Source organism: Sciurus vulgaris (genome assembly GCF_902686455.1).
Source record: "Sciurus vulgaris genome assembly, chromosome: 3".
Taxonomy (NCBI): Eukaryota; Metazoa; Chordata; class Mammalia; order Rodentia; family Sciuridae; genus Sciurus; species Sciurus vulgaris.
Window position 1 is genome coordinate 112,179,117 of NC_136463.1, and position 22,117 is coordinate 112,201,233.

The window sequence follows — 22,117 nt, forward strand, 5'->3', positions numbered from 1 at the left end:
AACCCACGTGACTCTTGTGGTTTAGGTACTTGTTACACAAACCCTATCTTGCAGTTCACTCCCATTTCTCAATGCGTTTTTTCTTTAAGCTCCTGAGACAACCTCAGCAATTTTTTTACAATTAAAAAAAAACTTATTTTCTTTTTTCTCCCTCAAACAGCCAGAACTCATCCTTTCATACTTTTTAGCTAGTTGTATTCAAAACTCCTTCTGCCTTTTTTTTTTTAAGAAGAAAGAAACACTTCCCTAAGTTCTGCCACTTGTTTCCCATCCATGCTCTTCCTTAACATTAGCAGTACCAAAACGAGGATGTGCCAACAGATCTTGTGAACATAAGCAAGAACTACAGGTGCTGATCATAATGTTATCTCCTAAAGTCCTTGTAATGTACTTTTCCCAAAGTAGACACTAGCTCATTAGTATTCATCAAAAAGACATTCTCTGTCATTGAGGTTTTAACCATTCAGCATTCTTCAGGTTGCCCTTCTACTACTTTGTCCTCACTAAATTATCCATCATCTTTACACAGTAGAGTGGGAAGGGAAAGTCAGCACACTTAAGGCACAGTGTTGGCCATATCTTAGATTCGAAGTTGCTGCAGCATCAGTAAGTGGTCTGGGGAATGGAGTTGGCAAGGAGGTAACAGGTAAATCAAGATTCCAGTTGGTCCCGGAAAATGCCAATCGATGTCAAGGGATGCCAAGATTTCTCCCCCTGCCCCAGAGGTCAGAGGCAGATAACTTTGATAATATTGATTTTGTGGAGAAGCAGGGGAGGTAGGCTAAAGGAAGAATCAAAACGAAAGTCAAAAGGAGAAGTTTTCTAGAACTTAAAAGAACTAGAAAAGCTTTGCTCTACAGTGGAACATGTGTGTTATGAATCAAGGTGAATTCAGCTCAAGAAGAACTTTTCAAATGTCAGTAGGAACAGAGTTTCCAAAGATGGAGTCATCAGAAATTTTTAACATCCTATCACAGTATGACACATTACTATTAGAATTGGATTATGACACAGGCAGAATAATGTCTCCCCAAAATACGAAGATCTAAATCAGAGTTTACAGGCACATATGGCTTTAAGGGTAGGTAGGTGACCAGAGCGTAAGACAAATGACCACGCTACAGACTTTGACAAGTAAATAATACATCAATTCATTAATTATAAAGATATTCATGTCAATGTGTGTGTGTATACATATATACATATATGGGAAAAATTGATTTTTAAAATCATCTCTAGGCTATGAAGCACATAACTAAAATTAACATTGGTTGCTTTTGTTTTTGTTTTATTTGATTTTGCTTTATTTTGTTATTGTTACTGGAAATTGAACTGAACCCAGAGGTGCTCGGCGCTCCACCACTAAGCTACATCTTTATCCCTTTCTTTTTTCTTTTTTTGTTTTTTGTGTTTTGTTTTTTGTTTTTTGTTTGTGTGCATGTGTACTGGGGATTAAACCCAGGGTGCTCTACCACTGAGCTACATCCTTAGCTCTTTCTTTTTTCCTTTTCTTTCATTTTCTTTTTCTCTTCTCTCTCCCTCTCTCTCCCTGTCTCTCTATCCCTCTCTCTCCCTGTCTCTCTATCCTTCTCTCTCCCTGTCTCTCTATCCCTCTCTCTCCCTGTCTCTCTCTCCCTCTCTCTCTGCATATGTGTGTGTGTTGTTGTTACTGGGAATTAAATCCAGGGGCATTCTATCACTGAGCTACACTCCCAGTCCCCCGACATTTTTCCGGAGGCAGGGTCTTACTAAGTTGCCCAGGCTGGCCTTGAACTTGCGATCCTCCTGCCTCAGCTTCCCTAGTGACTAATATAACCTGCATGCATCACTGTGCCAAGCTAAATTATGCTATTTATGCCATGCTATTAATTATCCATCAATACACCAACTCCTAGGAATTTTAAAGTTATGTAAATATTTTTAATATCTCAAAATAGCAAATAGAAATTGTATATTTGCTTTATATAAGACCACATACAACTGGCACAACAAATTTTATAGATGAGTATAAAAATCATACCAATTTTGTATCTTACACTGATCTTTAGCTGTATATTATAAAAATAAATCAATAATTGAGGAACTGGAAATTTATTTATTATATAATTTATGAAATATGCTTACAAGCAGACTCTTTCAAATCATGGGCTTGCTAAGGCTTTTGGGTCTAACATTCCATCAATACTTATCAGTGTGGTCACACCTATTATTTATATCCTTATGAACTGGTCAATTTTTATTGGTCAGTTCCTGTTTTAATTGTCAGGTCCTGTCATACTAGTTATTAGATATTTTAAATAGCATCCTGATCAAATGTGTCCTTTGTGATAAACGGTGGGAAAACACTAATTTTTTATGAGAATGTGGCTTTCAAACATTAAATTCTTTGACTAAAAAGGTGTTATACTATTTACAATTTTGCTTTTCTTCAAGATTTATCTGAGGGCAATTATAATAGCCTGAACTCTCCTCCCCTACAGACTCCACTTTATTTTAGAAAGGTGATTCTGAAAATAAATCAGATCAAGCTGTCTACCAACTCAAAAGGTTTCAAGGGTAGCTCACTGTGTACAGAATAAAATCGAATAAAAAGAATTCCAAGCTCTTATCTGACTTTATTCTCTGAAAGGTTATATCACAGATTTTTAGATCTTGCTTTTGAGATATAACATATTAAACTTGGATTATAGTTAATTGTATGCAAGTCTATTTCTCCACTAATACCTAATTTCCTCTAATTGCTTTGAAAGTAAGGACCACCTTTTATTTTTAAATTCACACTTCATGTATTAAACATAAAAACTGTTCAACAAATGTTTGTTAATAAAAAGAAATGGGTAAAAGCAATATATATTGAAAAAATGAATTTTTTTAAGTTCAGAAATACTGTTATTCTCAAGCATTAAAGAAGATAAACCAAACTGGTAGAAAATAGATGTACTATAAGCTCATATTGCAAACTGCTAAACCTCCCCAAGGGTTATCTGAGAGGTGAGGACAAAATCTCTCTTAAAACTGTCAGCCACATGCACAATAACTAATCTTCCTTTATTCGGGTAGGGAAGAATACTCCTCTTATTTGAAGCATGTTTTAGTCAGCTTTCTCATTGTTGTGACCAAAAGACCTGACCAGAAAAATTAAAGGAGTAAAAGTTTATTTGGGGACTCACAGTTTTAGAGCTCTCAGTCCATAGAAGACCAACTCCATTCCTCAGGGCACCAGGTGAGGCAGAACATCATGGTAGAAGAGTGTGGTAGAGGAAAGCAGCTCAGGATATTACCAGGAAGCCAAGAAAGACTAAGCTCAGCTCACCAAGTATACACCCCAAAGGCACACTCCCCAATGGCCCACCTCCTCCAGCTAGCCCCACCTGTCTACGGTCACCACTCAGGGGATTACTGCACTGATTGGGTTAAGGCTCTCATACCCCAATCCTTTCACCTCGCATTGTCTCGCACATGAGCTTTGAGGGGACACCGCACATGTAAATCATACAGGGTATTTTGTTCATACATAAGGAAATACCCTTGGAAGGAATTAGTCTTCATCTTGAAGTGAACCCTGTGGGGTAGAACATCAGAAAGATTTGGTAAGGCAGGTAAGAGAGGTATACCAGAGAGTGGGAAACGCAAGGTCTTGGAGAAAACTGCCAACCTTCTCTAATCCTCAGGAGAATCTTAGGCAGCTGTAGAAGGTTCAGAGCAGGGTTCTGTTGCCAAGCTACTACTTAGTTTCAAATCCTGGCTCTGCTGCTTTAAAGGATAAGCATTGAATTGTGTCTGTCAAATTCTTATGTTAAAGCCCTAATCCTCCATGTGACTGTAGTTGGAGATAGGGCCTGTAAGGACACAATTAAGTCAAAATGAGGGCAGATATGTAGGGCCCTTATAGGACTAGAGCCCTCGCAAAAAGAGATACCAGAGAGCTCTCTCCACTATGCAAGGACAGCAAGAAAGCGGCCATCCCAGGGCAGAAAGAGCCCTCACCACAAGTTGAACTGGTCAGCACCTTGATCTTGAATTTTTCAGCCTCCATAACAGTGAAAAAATAAATTTATGTTTTGTAAAGCCACACAATATGTGATGCTTCTTATGTTGTGGCATTTGTTATGCTATGATGTTTGTCATGGCGGCCTAAGCTGATTAATACACTCTATAAACCTCAGTGTTCACATTTCTAAGCAAAGGCTTTTAGGGAGGAATAGAAAAAGTTGTCCATTAACAGTGCATAGTACAGAATAAGCTATTATTATTGGATTTCAAGTAATAAGAATTCAGAAAGAAAAGCTTCAAAGGAAATGATTTTGATTCTTTGTGAGCTGCCCCTGACCATTACCAAATGACCATACAGCAGGGATACATCAGGGTGCACATGGGAGAGGAGTTGAGTGGTTGTTTAAAAAAGGAGGATTTTTCTGTGTCCTTCTGATTTTAAGATAGCTATTGACTTTTTTCTTTATTTTATTTTGGTTGTTTGCCTCTAAGTGAACAAGATTTTATTTGACTTCCTAGACTATCATAGCATTTTGTTTTGCTTTGTTGGTTCACTAATTGATTTAGTTTTGGACTTTGCCTTTATTTGGATAGGAAGCCTTTATTTGTCTCTCTGGACTAACATAAGAGATGGGTTAATGTTACACAGGCAATATTTGATGATAATATATTTGAATTTATATAAGGTAAGTTTAATTTATACACATATATAAACAAATGTGTATATAAATAGGAAGTGTGTATGTGTATCATAAGGCAGGAATCATAAGTACACCAATAATTGTAGAAGATATTGAAAAAGTAGATAACAATCTGTCCTTTTAAACATCATAAGATGTGGATTATTTTACTGGTGTTACACTAGCTTTTCCAGTTGCTGGAGCAAGCCTGGAACTTGTGGTCTTCCTGTCTCATCCTCCCAAGTAGCTGAGATTACAGGCAAGTGCCACCACACCTGGCTCTTACGTTTCTCTTTATCATTTTCTTCCAACTATGCAAAATCCTTCCTCAAAAAGATTTCCTGAAGTTTCCACAAAATATTACAGTAAAGGAGAGAAACGTAATCACAGGAAAGGAATTTTTATGGTGGAAAAGGATATTGGTTTGTGCTATTGAGAGCCACTGTTTCTAAAATGGCAGTTCTTTATTTCTCATGAGCCATTTATTACCCCATTTTTCTCTCCAGACACACAGAGCCACATTTCCAAATCTTTTATCAAAATTCAAGGTAAACAAGTAACAATGTTCCTTCCTCTTCCCCTATTGCCCTGCGTCACCCTGAGACTCAGGTTTTACTTAATCCAACCCTTGCCCAATCTGCATGGTCTGTCAGCTTCACAGAATAGGAAAAGCCTTCAGGGCTCTGAAAAGTAACTTCTTAGAAAACAAGAAATCTGTTTGGACGCTGGAATTTTGTGTGGTACTTGGAACAACAAAATATCCACACAAGCTCTAGATGATTTCCCCTGGCCTTTGAATAAAAGCCAAACTCCTTAATCTGTCCTTCACAGTCCTGCTTGTTCTGGTAGATCCTATGAGTTCATATTATGCCACACCCTGATCATGCTGGGTTTCCTTCTGTTCCTTTAACAGAAAGTAGTTCCTTCTTAGGACTTTTGCCTTCACTGTCTCTTCTGACTAAAACATGCTACCCTAAACCTATTTCACCTATATTCTCCCCAACATTCAATTCCCAGCTCAACATTAACTAGAGAGACCCCAAATTCAACCCCATGGAAGGGACAAAGATGCTAAGTTACATCCAAACAACTCCAGGGAGAGTTTTTACCTTAGGGTTCCCCAAATAGTCCTCCCTCCAATCTGCTCACCATCTGCTGCTTGGATTAACTGCCACCTATAGGGATCTGTCTGTGAACATGATGAGTGAATCAACAGAAAAGGGTCAGCGGGAAGCAATGAATAGAATGTGCCTCAGCTTCTCCATTTTTGTTTCCAAAATCTAGGTAGGGGTGTGTGTGTGTGTGTGTGTGTGTGTGTGTGTGTGTGGTGTGAGTGTGTGTGTGTGTGTGTGTGTGTATGTGTGTGTAGCACAAGGAACTATAGAGGAACAATAAGGTTAAATTTTAGGAACCAGAATCCTCTATTTTATTTCTATACTTGCCTACTTAAAATTTTAAATAGATATGAACTTTCAATTGCTTTGAGATTTAAATGCCATCCAGGGAAGAGGAGAATATTAATCATTTCTGTATGCCCATAACCTAGCACAGAGCCTGAGTTACAACAGGCAGCAAGAAACAGTTCTTAAATTTATTTAATTAAAATAATAAGTCAAAAAGACACAGTACAAAGTATTAAGCACAGGAGAGAAACCAATAACCATATGTCCCTCTTTCATAAATCCATACTATTTACAATAATCCTCAATGAGGAATAGAATCAACTATATAAAGAACTAATTCTCTCTCCCTCTGCTCCTTCCTGCCTTTCCCTTCCTGGCCTTTCTCTCCTTAAAGTCATAAGAAGATACTGGCTGAATTTACAGAATGTCAAACTAGAAGGAAACCTAGAGTCATTTCATGTAGCTCCCTTTATTTGCTCGTGAAAAAACTAAAACTTCAAAATACAGCAGTCTTCCCCAAAGAGACCGAGTGGTTTGAAGACAGAATTACAATTAAATTGCAGTCTCCTTCCATTGAATTCCACAAGTATTTACTGAATATTGAATGATAATAACATGTAGGCAATGGGCTGTATGTGTTTAATCTCATAGGAGCCATGAGAATAGCACTTTATCTATCATTCTTCCCCAGAGAGGACAGGACACTGAAGTTAACATAGTTGCCTAAGATTACAAAGCTAAAACCCAGGACATCCAAAGTAAGGGTCCAAGGATGACAAGGTTGAGCACTCTGCAGTACTACTCCTCCACAGCTGTGCTAACTCTGAGCTTGTACAAATGAGCCAGACATGACCCCTGACTTTGCAGAGATAAGCATCCAGTAAAGGAGATAGATAATGAAAAAATAAGTTTCCGTATGATTGCAATTCAAACAATGTTCCAAGAGATATAATGGACTTATCAAAGAAGATCAAAACATTCACTTTACTGCAGCTCTACTTGTTCCCCTAAGAAATTTACAACCTTGATAAAATGCTATGATAAGTATATAAGTAGTCATAATGAAAGAAAAGTGCCAATCATTAGTCAGTCTGTTTTGCTTTGATTGTCCCATTAAGAAAGCACATAAAAGAGGCACAGGGAAGTCTTGACCCCTTGTATCTGTAAGAGTGGTCTTATTTAGAAATAGGGTCTTCGCAGATGTAATCAAATTAAGATGAGGTCTTTAGGGTGGGTCCTAATCCAATATGACTAGTGTCCCTATGAGAAGACATGAATACCGTGTGAAAACACAGACACATTGGGATTGCAAGTTTTGCAGTTATAAACCCAGGAACACTAAGCTTTGGCAGTCACCACCATAAACTAAGAAGAGGCAAAGAAGGATTGTACCCAGAGTCTCAGGAGAGCAGCTCCCTGCTGACACCTGGATTTCAGGTTTCTACAGAACTGGAAGAGAGAAAATTTGTTGTTTTAAGCCACTAAGTTTGTGAACATTTGTTATGGAAGTCCTGGAAAATTCATACTATCCATTTTTACTATTTAGAGATATTTAAGACAATATTAAAAGTGGAATGTCCTATTCAGCTCCCAATTAGATGACTACCCAGCATCTCATTGGCCTGAGTATTTACTCAAAGTACAGTAGAAGCTTTTGTTGTTGTTGGGGTTTTCAAAAATTTTCTGAAATAACAAATATTGAAATTGTATAAATGAATATGTGACAATGAGTTGAGTTGAATTCATAAACAGTGACACCTTCTTTTTAGCCATGCACTGTCGAATTTCTATTTTACTAAGAAGCTGGGAGCAAAAAGACAGCAAAATGAGTGGCTTAACCGAAGACAGATGGACAGCTGGCCTTGTCCCAAAAGCAGAAGCCTGGGGAATGTGCCATGCAGTCCCAACACTGAATCTCCAGGGACAGCCATGAGGCTGTTCCTCCTCCCAGTGGAAAAGCACAGCAGTTACTGCCTGCCTGGCAGACCCCTGACAGCCTGGTCCTGCCAGTTGGCCAAAATAAGTGATATCTTCTACATTGGAGTACTGATTTCCAGTGTTGAACAGCCCATTTACACCTCTGATTATAAAAAAAGTAAAAATATTGTGATAAAACCAGTGAAAGGAAGGGAGGAGGATCAAGACCTAGTAGAAGCAGCAGCCCATGGCTAGGTTTCAGGTTATCTTGTTTCCCTTCCTAGCTCTACTTCCTGCCAGCCACAGGGATTTGACAAAGTCAGTACCAGTGTGGAGTCTGTTTTCCCATATTCCCAGTGCAAAAAGAAATACCACACATCATGATGATCAAAGCAAAGAACAGAGAAAGTGGAAACGACCTTGGAGAATGCAAAGTCACAGAAAAGGAGTTCCCTGGTGAATGCAAGCTGCACGTGCCTGGTGGCACATTATTGAAGACCATCTTGGGCCAATTCCATTACACAGATCATAGTAGTAGTGACACAGTGTCCCAAACCCTAGAGAATTCCATCACTTCACCTCCGGAGCCACACCTTCCTCCACACTATTTGCAGTGCCTCCCCTGACCATGTCCAGCATCCTCTCATGGTTGCACATCCCAGTGTGCATGCTTTCAGAAGAGGAGGAACAACTAATTAAGCGTGGGTTCTGAGGCCCTGGAGCAAGTTACTGATCTGTGCTTCAGTGTCTTAAAGACTAACGTGACGTTTCCAAGCAGCCATGGGAGAGAAAGTCTTCTCCTCAGGTAATCCAGAGCACACCTTAGGGGACTGTCCTGTGATTAGTCACATTTTGCCTTGGTAAAAGTATGAACACCTGTCTTTTCTTCTTGTGTACTCCACTCCTATCCCCAGTCCATGGCAGAGCTCCTTCTCATTCATTCTGTGTCCCTCTAGAACTTAGAAGAGTGACTTTTTTTTTATCAGAGCTGCTCAGTAAACATTTGATGAATACATTCATAATCTGCCCAAAGCTCTGGCAATTGATTAATTTCCCATTGATTTTTTACTTTGGGCAATGTAGATGTTTGTGGAATATTATTTACATCAGTAATATTATTATTAACATTATTAATATTTAAATGTAATTTATACTTACTGAGTTATTTGACTTAATTTCAATGAGTATGAAATTTTGCATTGAAAGCCTAACTCAAATACAATAATAATACATATTTTACATTCTTTCTTTGATAATAAGGTGCCAATTAAAACAAGCACCATTGATTTACTAACTTCTTTTTGAGGGAAAAAAGTCACATTAAATGTGCCCATAGATGGTAAGAAGTAATCTAATTTCAGAAATGCCAAGTTGAAGAAGGCATGCATCACAGTGGAAGGAGTGCTCTTTGAATTCTTGTCTCCCAACACAGCACCACCACCCCACTTGCTCCAAAATGTACACACATTAAACTAGCAAGAGTAAGACTTGCCAGATCAATCCTGTAGTGGAGAACATAGCTTCCCACCTCTCTTATCCCAGACTGACTTTCTTTCTTTCTTTCTTTCTTTCTTTCTTTCTTTCTTTCTTTCTTTCTTTCTTTCTTTCTTTCTTTCTTTCTTTCTTTCTTTCTTTCTTTCTTTCTTTTTCTTTCTTTCTTCTTGGCTTTCTTATAAGTTTTATTTTTTCTATCTTTCTGATTGATAGGATCTCATGTTTCGTCACTTCTTCCTCTGCAATACCTGCTTCTGTTTTGCCATGTCCATCAGCATCTTCCTGCTTCAGGTGTGAGGTTCAGTCCTCATCACACCACATTAGATGACAACTGGTCTCCCTATATACAGTCTCCTTGGCCTAATTCTTCCTATCTGATCATCTTGTGTCCTCAGAACTATTAAGTTTAAACTTCTTAACTTTGCATTCAAAATCATGTACAATTTAATTTTTATCTATTTTAAGTCTTAATATTTAATGCAGATAAATTGGTTTACTTCTCTGAGATGCAATAGCCTTCCTTCTGACAGTGCCCCTGACATTATCAAACCTCAGTTTCTTTGTTTAAACTGTTCTCTCTTCCTATGACCCTCTTCCTGTCTCTAGTTATTGCAATTCTCTCCACTGTTTAGGGTCTTACCTCAAATGCCAACTCCTCTGTGAAATATTCCCTGACGATAGCCATCAGAATGTCTAATTACACTCCTGAATTACACAGGATTTCGTGTAGGCCTCACTCATACATTCCATGACACATCACCATATACCCCAGTTATTTATTTTCAGGGCCATTCATTTATCAGGTCAGGAACCTCATTGTATATATTTTGACCCCCACACACTTAAACAATATCCCAGTGTAATGAAATTAGGAATAAATAATATATGACAAATGAATAAATTAAATATTTGAAAGAGAAAATTCACTTTGATTAAATGTCAGGGAGGTTTCTGAGGTGACATGAAGGGAAATGGAGCAGATAAAAATAACTAAAATTAAGAACTTTATTTCTAGCTCTTTCACTTGTTCCTATGGTAGGATACTCAGAAGCTTGAGAGAGGAATGCTGGGTATGTGGTAATGCACTGGAGGATAAGACAGCTGTTGTCTTTGACCAATTCGTTTTGTTTAAATCAGGTAGAATAAGTCGAAATGAAAACAATAAGATGTTAAATATTCTTGGGGTCAGAGAAGACAAAAAAAAAAAAATAAACTAGAGTATATGCAATCACCCAAAACTTCTGTTTTAAAATAGCATCAGAAAAATATGACCTCACTCAGTTTACAGGGAGAGGAGGAAACACTTTATGTCTTTCTTTCCTGCTTGTGTTAACTTCAGCTGATAAACTTTGTGACAGGGAGAACTTCAGTCCCACCTTTCTCCATAGTGCTGAAGAGGAATAAAAATGCAGGATGTCTAAGAGACATGTCTGAAGAGCAACTTACTGGCCAGGGCTGATGAAAATTCTCCTAGCACCTCACAGAAGTACATTGATAGTGGCTGAGCACCGAAAAGAAGACAGCAGCTGCTTACCAGAGCACGTGTGCAGTGAGGAACAAAGAGAGCAAAATATATCACTGGCTCCTAGCCACAAACTAAGAAAACGAATGAAGGAAAAGCCAGATTGTATCGATCTGTCGCTCTTGTCTAGGATATGATATTCAACTCCATAATCAGTGAGTGGGACAATACTTCCACTTGCTGGTAAGCAGATTGTTAATATTCTCTAGTCTTGCTCATGCTGATGTATTTCATCTCCTGAAATGATAGCGAAATGTGGTTGTGTCTTGTATTTTGTCTCACTCGTAACACCTGAAAAAAATGGTGTATATGTTACACACAAATGCATGAGCATGCAGGGATGGTGTCCTTCCCTCTTCACTTTGGAAAGAAGGCACAATTTTACCCCTAGAACCAAGGGGTACAAGGTGGGGTATTTGTCAACCTATTGATTCTCCTCCTTCCCTGGCTTTAGGGTTGGTTTACTAACTGACTTTTTTGTTACAGTTTTTTTTTTTTTTTAATTGATACTTTTAAAATCTTTTCTAAACTGTAGGGAGACCATGATGCATAGTGCACACTGCAATGAATTCTGATTTGTTTTACAACTACTGCTAACTGATTACTTATACCTTTGAATTTTTCAAAGGGTAGAAATTCCTTTAAGTAGTAAATAGTTCATAAGTACACATACAATTGTAGATTTTTTATTCTATACCATGTCCCTTGTCAGTTGTTTGGTATCCTTTGCTTAGGGTTTACCTTTTGGAACATGGTTCACTTTCTCAAAAAACTGAAAAATCTAAACCAGTGAACTGCCCAGGGAAGGAAAAGTACTTGTACAGAGTGTTGGGAGCGATTAGGGACACACACCACACACAAACCACCTTGACTCAATCTGAACTTTCCCAACTTTTAACATGTGATCTCCCCTAGGGTAGGAATCATGTTATGGAACTTTCTGGCTACACAGAACAATGAAGATCATCTAGCACTTGCTCAACAAGCCCCCGGGTCCTCTTTGTCATTGTCCAAGTGAGTAGTAGTTGATTATTTACTTGCTTCCATGAGCTCCTGCAGGACTTGGGTACAGGCAGGAACACAATTCTATTTTGCTTTTAAGTACTGGTAAATTGAATGCTCTATTTAGTTTTGTAATTGTCATTCTTTTTCTTTTTGTTTTTCTTTTTTAACTTTTTTTGCAAAAACTCTAACAAGATTGCAAAGAAACACGCCAAGTCGGCATGCAAGCCAGGTTTGAGAAAAAGTAGGACAGGCTGAAAGGAAACCAGTGGACGCCCCTGAAGAAACTGTACTTGCATTAATTTTTCTATTTTCATTCTTCTTTTTTCTCTCTTTTAGAGTTGGTGTTTGAACATGGCTAAGAATAAGCAAGACACAATGGATTTTGCAAAAGGAACAAGAAATAAATAAATAAATAAGCATTTAACTAAAGGGCCAGCATCATAGATTGACTAATGTTCCCCAAATTCTGAGTGTTCGATCTCTAGTTTTAAAAATATTGCATGTTTTTCTTTTCCTTAACAGTTTGATCCTTGGACACAGTAACCTGCCTGGAGACACAATGGATCACTGGAAGTAGCTGTAAGACAAAGTCCTCTGCTTCCAGACCACTGCTATTCCCATCAAACCACACCACCTTTTACTGGAAGACCATCATTAGAACTTTGTCTTTTTCTCATCTTTCCTCATAAATCTGGCCCTCGAACCTTTCAATCATTTTTATTCTCTTTCAACTATCCTCTAAGATTTCAACATGGCATAACAGATAACTTTTCAATAAAACATAAAATAATCAGTTCATTTATTCATAATGACATCAAAAGTTCCAGCCTTTTAGCTTCACTATTTTGCTATTCCTTCTAGTAAAAATAATTCTTTGCTGCTATTTTCTGACTTAAAATCAAATTCTCATACATATTTCTGGTTTTGCTCTTTTCCTCCTCTTTCTCATGTGCTCAGATCAGATTGTGAAGATTTCTGAAGCCTGACATGAGAATCGTTGAGTGCTCAATCCTGCTGCCTACTGCCTGTCACCCATCCATCAATTCAAAAATGAATATGTAGGAATGTAGTTCACAGTCTTGGCAGGACAAATTTTTTAAAGACTGATTGATTTTAAAACATTTACCAAATTGCTAGAAATCTACTCTGACAAAAAAAAGAATTCTCAATACTAAAACATAATTATAGGAAAGCAGGAGAAAAAAATAGGTTTCATTCTTACAGGTACATGGAAACAGTCCAAGAGCAAACAGCACCAAATGAAATACTGATTTCCTTTTTCCTGTTCTTTGAAACTAAATAAATCTAAGATTTTTTTTGAGGGTCAGTTATTTGGGATGAGTTAGGAGAGGAGCTGTAACATAAGTTTAAACATGGCAACTGGACTTTCACTGGAAAACAAAATAAACAAAACAAGAGAAACCCATTGTACTCAATATACATGCATGAATTAACATGTTCTTTTTTCATGAAAAGTAATAATTATATAGATATAGAAGGGATCTCATATTCTAAGAAATAGTCTCTCTCCTGAGCTCTTGATGTCTAAGATGAAACCTGAGAAATATAAAGTTAACTTAATATAAAAAATATTAAAATATAAAAAGTATACATGGACATTGGCAAAGTCTTTTTTCTCAACCTTAGTGTATCAAAAAGGAGAAATTTGGGACAGTTATTACAAAAAAATTCTCACGTGTGTTGCTTAGAAAAAATTATGCTTTTTCCCCTCAGAAATTTTTCCCAACAAGACAGAAAATAATCCTAAATACATTAGAAACCATAAATTTATTCCAAAACAAAATTTCTCTTCTTCAAGGAGAATCTTTAAGGTTTATTTAAAAGTGATTATAATTTACAAATAAATCTTTAGAAAATATTTATTGTCTGTCTCTGTCTGTCTCCAAGTGTTCAATCCCAAGCAGATGAAAACACACAAGTTGGAAGACTGAGAATTTCTTTTACCAGAAGCTGTCTCAGGAGTATCCCTTCCAGATCCTTGAATTTCTGAACTGGAGTTAGCTGATTGTTGAAAAGCCAGCTTCTACCACTAAGTTTATTTCATGTAGGAGAAACTGAAGTATGGAAAATAATTTTAGGGCAAAGAAAACCCTGAGTTTAGCCTTTCACAGACTGTGGAAATCTGGAAGAGGTTTCAGGCAAGAAAGTCATGAAGAGCTAAGACTTCCTTCACAGGGTTTGTACCGGTCAGGTCAACATGGACTCACGTGCTACTAGGCTTTCTATTGTCTACAAGAAGACAAGACACAGCTGAGCTGGTGCTCCTCAGGCATCCAGATGAAAACAAACTGGTTATGACCCCATGTGACTACTTGAGGTGGCACTTTTCTGAAAGGCAAGCCCATTGAACATTGGCATGGAATGTCAAGGGAATTTATGGAGCGTCTCTGAAGTTTTACAAAGTTAGAAAAGATATCTGGGGCAGAGGGATACTTGAAATCCAGTTGATTATAATAAGAACTGAACAAAATCACCTAACTCTTTTAAGTCCTAACAAGCAAATGATTGAGGATGTGGGAAAAGGAAACGGAGTCTATTCTTTCAAAGGGCAGGGACAAGAGAAAATTGTCTTAGTCTGTCTCTGGCATTTGCCAAAGAGAACATGCTAGAAGACACTATCAAGAACCATCGGTTTGTGGGTCATGGTTCCTTCCAGAGTAATCTAATTGTCTTTGACTTGCTTTTAATCTGTATGAATGTGGTGAGAATAGCTGATGTTGCTTTACAGCATTTAGTCTCAGTGCCAAATATAGAAAATTTACAGAAAGATTCTTATCTACAGAGGAGTGGAAAACATTGTCATATAGTGATGAAAAGTCCAACAGAGAGGAAGGTGGGAAGCGTCCCCTTTCCTGTGCCTGTTTCATCTGTGCACAAAGGTCCTGCTGGCTTCAAAGAAAACCTGTGCCCCAAATAATGGCTAAGTGTGTGGTGGAGACTTTAGAAGAGCTTTATGAATAGCATTACCAAAAAATTACATGATACCTACAGGTACTGATGGAAAAATGACAAACTATTCAAAACCACAAAAACAGGGTAACTGAAATATTGTTACAAGGTGCAAAGAGAATCAATTTTGAACACTATAACCTCTAATATAAAAGAAGAGAATTTTGGAACAAGTCACAAAAAAAAATGATTTTCTTTAAAAATCCCAGTTTCATGACTTCAATACACAATTTTCAGTGACTGTAATCCTCAGATACTGATTCTTATCAATTAATCTCATTAGTACTGATAAAGAGAGAAAGAAACACTATTGGTCTCTCTCTTCTCATATCACGTGATAGAAGTCACAATGGTGGAATGAGACAGACTTTATTACCCTATGTACATGTATGATTACACAAATGGTATGAATCTACATCATGTACAACCATAGAAACAAAAAGTTTTACCTCATTTGTGTACAATAAATCAAAATGAAGTCTGTAAAAAAAAAATTAAAAAATAAAAAAACAGATGAGGACAAAAAGGTATAAGATGTACAATCCAAAATGTTTAGAGTTCCCATTCCATCTAGTGGAAAATTACTCACTGACTTACCAATGTATGTGGGAATTGTGTCTAAAAGAGTCATTAGTTTTTATGCTCTCACATACAAAAGGAATCAAATTCCATATAGCATATTTTGAGGAAACTGTATTATTGTCCTTTGACAACCATGTTATAGACATCATTTACAAAATCACATTTTGATTTTTTTTTACTTAGAAAATATGATTAGAGTGATAAGATATCAAACCAATCAGATGTTTTCACTGCATTTGCTTTATACACTCTGTATAAAGAAAAGTTTAAATTGATGGTCCAGATTAAACTTAAATTTGTGTGTGTGTGTGTGTGTGTGTGTTTTTTTCCCAAACACAATCTGTGATAATTCAATCCCAAACAACATTTAGCAAAGCCCTGCTATGTGTGTGTCTCTGATCATGGACAAACAATGCTGAAGTTAGGTAAAGTCAGGAAAGCCCCAAATGTGCTACATAAGTCTCCAACCAGGAAGAGAGCTCAGTGCACCCTGCTATAGCACCAGAGAGAAAGTGACACAAAGCCATTCAAAGAAGAAAACAGATATCATACTCTCTTCTTTAGATAGGGACAGGGATTGCTTTGAAGGAAGAAGATAAGTTAAAGAATCAGTATAATTTCAACTGTTAGCAATGGTGGTCAGGGGAATAAAAGGAAGAGGAGAGTTGACAGAGAAAACAGGAAGAAGGGGTCAGTAACCAGGTTGCTGTGTCAGGAGTGTGACTGGTTTAAGAGAAAACTACCATGCACATGAAGGGGGCTGATCCATCAGGACCCTGACCTGATATGCTAAGTTCTTTGGACTTGATTCAACCATCAAAGGTATTACCAATTTTTTTTTTTTTAACTGAAGCATAAGTTAACTAATTTTAGGAAAACTGACTTGGCAGTGGATTTATAAGATAATCAAAGGAGAGAGAGATGAAACCAGTTCATCTAATGCCATAATCTCTTAGAAATGGATGACAAAAGCCTGAACTAGCACAGTGTCTGAGGGGAAGGAAAAGGAAGGAGCAGAAGCAAGGAGCAGAGGGGTTGGCAAGAGGACCTCGTGGAGCAACAGGCTTGAGGGGCAGTGGAAGGGGACTCAAGGACTCTGCACCATTCCCAGAGACAGGGAGAACGATGCCATTGTGAACAGTGGTGGTAATGAGCCTAAGTGTTTCGCTCAGTTATCTGACCCTGATTTCATTGCCAGCACTGCAGTTAAGCTCTAGCAAATGGTAATGAACCCTTGAAGTCCAAAAATCAAGTCACAAAAGCCTTACTACATTGGGAAATCTAGTTTTTTTTCTTTTTTCCAACTTTACAGAAGTCACAGACAAATGGAAAATCAACAAATACCAAGGTTCTGCAGCTTTCCCAATTTTATAATTCTCAAGGATGTGCCATTTTGCTACATCTGCTCCCTAAAGCCCAGCCTGGCCCTAGCTCCCTTCCCCTTCACAATCAAAATAGCACTTCTCAGAAGCCTCCTGGATAGACATCCACCACCTATCCCAAAAGAATTATTTTCTAAGCACCTTCTCTAGAAACTCCTTATATTTGTCCCTGGTGGGATTTTATACCCCAAATTCCATTCTTTTTGTGAGCTACCACCTCACTTCCCTGTTAGTTTGGCTCAGAAAGTTGTCTCTCCTAAATCTGATTCAATAATTTCATGTCCCGTACATTAATTGAGTACCTGCTGCGCACAAAACTGTGAAACACAGGTCTGGACAGTGGAAAAATAAGTCTAAAATGAAAATATATATGTGGCAGATTGTATTTTTCAAATATGGACTCATGGGTACATCCATCCCACATGCTCTCCTTACGATGGGGATTTTGAAAGGAGAGAGAGACATTCTCTCACCTGGAGTCTGAGTAAGCCTATAGGAACTGCAGAAATGATGCTATTATGAATGAGTTACAAAAGGCAAACAGCTTCTACCCAGTTTTCTAAGGATGCTTGAAACCTAACACCAAGCTCTAAGAAAGCCAGGCAGCTCTTTGGGAAGTCCATGAGTGGGTGCTCCAGCCACAGTCTCCCCTAGGTCCAGCTGAGAACCAACAACAAACATTGCACATGTGAGCCATGGAGCCTTCATAAGATTCCAGCCCAACCTCCCAGCCACCTCCACTAATACCCAGTGGAGCAAAGACAGGTATTCTCATTGAACCCCGCCAAAATTCAGATCTGTGGGCAAAACAAATGTTGGTTTAAGCCACTAAGCCTTGGAATCATTTGTTACTTCACAGTAGATAACCAGAACAGATATAGAGCATGACTTCAAAGAGCTTACAGTCAAATCTGGGAGACAAGTTTGTTCACAAATGACTGCAATAGCAGCACAGGTATGTTAAGTGAACCACAAAAAATATGAATGTGTATGCATAAGTGGGTATATCCTGGTTTATGCACAGAAAAAATTTAAATGCATAAAAATTTAGTAATAGTTACCACTGTGGAGTTTCCCTAGGACATAAGAGAAGGAAGACTTCTTTTGCCTATCTCTTGATATGCATTGCTCTTTACCTTACACATGTACTTAATTCTCCAACTTGAAAAATAGCCTAAAGTGGTACAATAGTGGAAAAGGGAAGGAAAGGGACAAACAAATGCTGCAGGTTCCTCATAAGGACAATATGCAGCCAATCTCTTGGAACAGCTGCATTTTATCTCTGTATGCTTCAGTTTCACATCTACACAAAAATAGTACTAACCTTATAGGGGCTTTTGTGAAAATCGAAGTTCTGTAGACATAGCTAACACAATAGCAAGTATTCAATAAACATTAGTAAAATGTCTCAGAACCTCTAATCTGCTGAGCATTGGCATGGCATGTGGACACATGTTCCCAAGTGGGTGAATCAGACTTCCTATAGGAAGAAAATATTCTTACTCCTCTTTAGATTAAAGGATAAAAGGGAATCAGCATTCTTAGGTGTGATTGCATGGGAAGGTATATGATGGTTTTGAAAACAAGCAATAACTTCTGCAAATGCCACATTGACTTACATTTTCCAAAATACCAAAAGACCACTGAATTTATACCTTCCACCCCACATCCCCATTTTGCTTCCCTTTCTTCATGGTTTTCATTGGGTGTGACAAGTCATCTGCGTATTGCAGATGACTGGCCCACCACAAGAGGCCAAAGAGATCTGTACTACAATATTTTTGCATCTCATGTTTACCTTTCCCTGTATTTAGAGAAACTGAACATTGCCTCAATTATGTTGAAGGAGAACAGATCTTTCCATTTGTTCTTGAATGTACTTTTTCCATTCAAATTATCTAGGGTGGTGTAGGTTATTCCAAGACTGAGTGGAGTAATTTATCTTCTCCACTCAAAAGTACCCTATGTCATACACAGTTTGCAAAAATATGCTCTATCTAGAAGTAGGAAGGATTTGAGTAGCACAAGAGAATAGAGAAAGCAGAATCAATCATAAAATTACATGATAATAGGCCTATACCCATAGTATTTTCATAACTGACAATGCATTATCTCAAGGTTTATAGATTTCAGGGTAATGGCCTCATCATTCTGCCTGTGAACTCAAATGAGTAATGAGCAGTTCCTTTCTGACTCAGGACTTCGATTGTTATTTCCTGTTTAGTTGAACTTACCCAAGTATCTTAGAAACAGATGAAATATTTTAAGTTCCTCAAAAGGTGACTGGATTTGGCGCTTTTTTCCTTATGAACTAGGTGTTTCACCTCATACAAATTTCTGGCAAAAAATTTCAGGAAAATTTTTCTACCTTTTTTTTTTTTCTTTAATTTAGGAATGATACCAGCTACTCAAAGTATAATGGGATGCTCTATATCCACCATAATTTAAAGAAAGAAAAAGAAGATAAAGAAGATAAAGCTCTCTGAAGAATAGGGAAATTGAAATTTAAAAAGTAGAGAAAGTATGCTAAGTATGGTCAAGAGACAACTTACTGAATTTCATTAATTTAGCCATTTTAAATCCCTCTTGGTATTAAACTAGGGTAAGATTAAATAAATCAAGAGATTGACTAAGGAACAAAATCTCACTGATTCTATCTCTGCTAGGGAATGGGAATCAATGTGTGTGTGTGAATTGTAATGACTATGAAGAGCAGGCTGTACAAACTGCATACTCAAAATTCTCAATGATATATGGTATTGAATCATATAGGGGCATGAAGAGTTCATAATCAGCTCTCCATAAAGTTCTTGAAGGAGGAAAATAATCACCTGTAAGTATTTTGTGACACTTATTCAGTGCTTCTGAAAGCTGTTTCAAATCACCAGCCAACAAATTGAACACAGGATCAATGTGGTACAATGGAATTGGTACTAGGTCTTCCAGACTATTTGCCCCTTATTTTGGAAAAGGAAGCCATCATTGGATACCAGTCTATGACTCTCTGATATCTTCGAGGTACTATTTAATCATACGTCATCGGCACAAGAGCTGCTTCAACAGAAGACCACTGAAGTTGACATTACTTCAAAACAGCAAGAAATACACCCCAGTAACTCATGGCCAGTGGCTAACCACTTTCTCTTTGTGATCCTAGGCCACACCTCCAGCTCTGAAAATGCCTATATGCTCTAATCAGAAACAACAGGGAACCTGCTATCACTTCATCCCCTCTAGCCAAGAAATGTTTATACTTTCTTAATTGCTTGGCAAAGTATACACGTGGTCCCTTTCCTCATGCAAAGAGTAAGTTTAAACCTGTTTTTCATATGTTCATTCTTACTCCTCTGTATGGGCTACAAATGCTTCTCAGTTCCATGTTGCATCTAGAGCCTGAGATGCAACTAGAGAACTTGAAAGGTCTCAAACTTGCTTTCCATAATCTGCCTATACAATGGAAGTTTATTGGTACTTAAAAATACTGTTATTCACAAGCTAAACAATTGGAGTCCTATAATAAGAAATTCTAGTTTTTTGACAAAAAAAAGTAAGTAGAAAAGCATATTTTGTCATATGATTTCTTTTCCTAAAAGCAAAACTTCTAGAGCATGTCAATATATTTTCAGGATTATATAGGAATTTCTGATGTTAGTAATATTAATTCTGATCAAGTTCCTTTTTCCCTTTCTCTGAAAGGATTGGTTTCAATTACAATATTTCAAAACCATATTTTTGCTAAGAATTAACAGTCCTGAGTTCAAAACAATCAACACCCAGCAGACAGTACAAATAAATAAACAAAAATAATAAAGCTAAAGAGAAAACCAATACCTAGTGACTCTCTGCACTCAGGTGGAAAGACAGGTGCCCTGGCATCTGGCTGACTCTGGAGTCCCATGCACTTTCTTCTCCAGTGGGAGGGACCTGCTTGCCCAAGAAGACCCTTTGCTAGCCTTGAAAATCGCAGAAGCCATCACCTCCACCACACACACACCTGACTTTCCAGTCATGCGGCTGCCTGTGGTCCCCATACCAGGAAGCACTGCCAACACCTGCAGGCTCTCTGACTCAATGGAATTGTAAAAAGTGCTAAATGGCAATTCGGTGTCAAAGACGGTACATAAACATGCAAATGTGTTCCATATCCAGAGGACAATATTCGATGAATTGAAGTTTCTTAAATTCTCTGAGCCTCAGTAACCACAACTACAAAATAAAAATATTTACTTTTTCAGAGTTGTTCTGAAGATATGAAAACATGCCTAGGATGGTGCTTAGCATGTAGTCACTCAAAGAAACAAATAAAAAAAGACTTTATTAGTAGTATTAATAGTGTTAAAAGTAACAGTAGCATTCATAGATATTTGGGATGCTGTTTGAATAATAATAAGGGGTAAATAAGTTGAGACCTAGGACATTACAGATTGATTGAGCCCCAGAACAATTGTGGCAAGTATTAGGATGATAAAGCTGAGAAACCTGAGTCAGCGAAGTCATCATCCAAACAGAGCAGAGATGAACCTCCAGAAGTCATTCTCAAGGAGTGGTGGCTTCACTTCTGCCTTGTCTGCAAAGATCTTTCTAATCAGACCATTCAAAGGGCTAATCCACCCTAAGAAGTCACTCTACCAGCCTCAAACCAATACCCAGAGAAGGCAGACCAGTAGTCAGACCCAAGGAAAAGTACTTGGGTCCAGAGAGGCACCTTCAAGATTTTTGGTTGTAGCTCAGTGGTGAAGGGCTTGCCTACCATGCACAAGGCCCTGGGAATTGAACCCACAGAATCAACAAAATCAAAATTTTCATTGAAAAGAAATCATTGTTTAGACATTTTTGCTTTTGAGATGTTTTAAATAACATTGAGAAGTCACTCCCCCAAAACTTCAGTGATGAAGGGTGAATAAACAAAAGATGATCATTTCCTTATTGCTTCCCAGAACCTGCTCAAAACTCCTGATGCTTCTGGAATTCCAGCGCATCCATGGATGAAAGCCTATATGCATTAGGCCCCAAAGTTTTAAGCTCCTCTCCTTCAAGTTCTAAATTCCTTCTCCAAAAGTCAATATAAGTATCCCTTTCTTGTACAATGTTCTTCTACAGCATAGGAGATTCTTCTTACAACAGCATATTAACTCTCTTTTATCTCTATTTCCACTATAATCTAATTTC

At 37.7% G+C, this 22,117-nt stretch overlaps 1 long non-coding RNA gene across 1 annotated transcript in view; it reads left to right on the forward strand.

Moving 5' to 3' along the window:
• Positions 1 to 13,768, forward strand: part of LOC306656540 — a 109,731-nt gene extending 95,963 nt beyond the window's left edge. The window contains exons 2-3 of the long non-coding RNA XR_013762558.1: positions 11,925 to 12,023; positions 12,972 to 13,768. This is a non-coding gene — a long non-coding RNA (uncharacterized lncRNA). The remainder of the gene's footprint in view (positions 1 to 11,924; positions 12,024 to 12,971) is intronic.
• Positions 13,769 to 22,117: the final 8,349 nt, after the last annotated feature.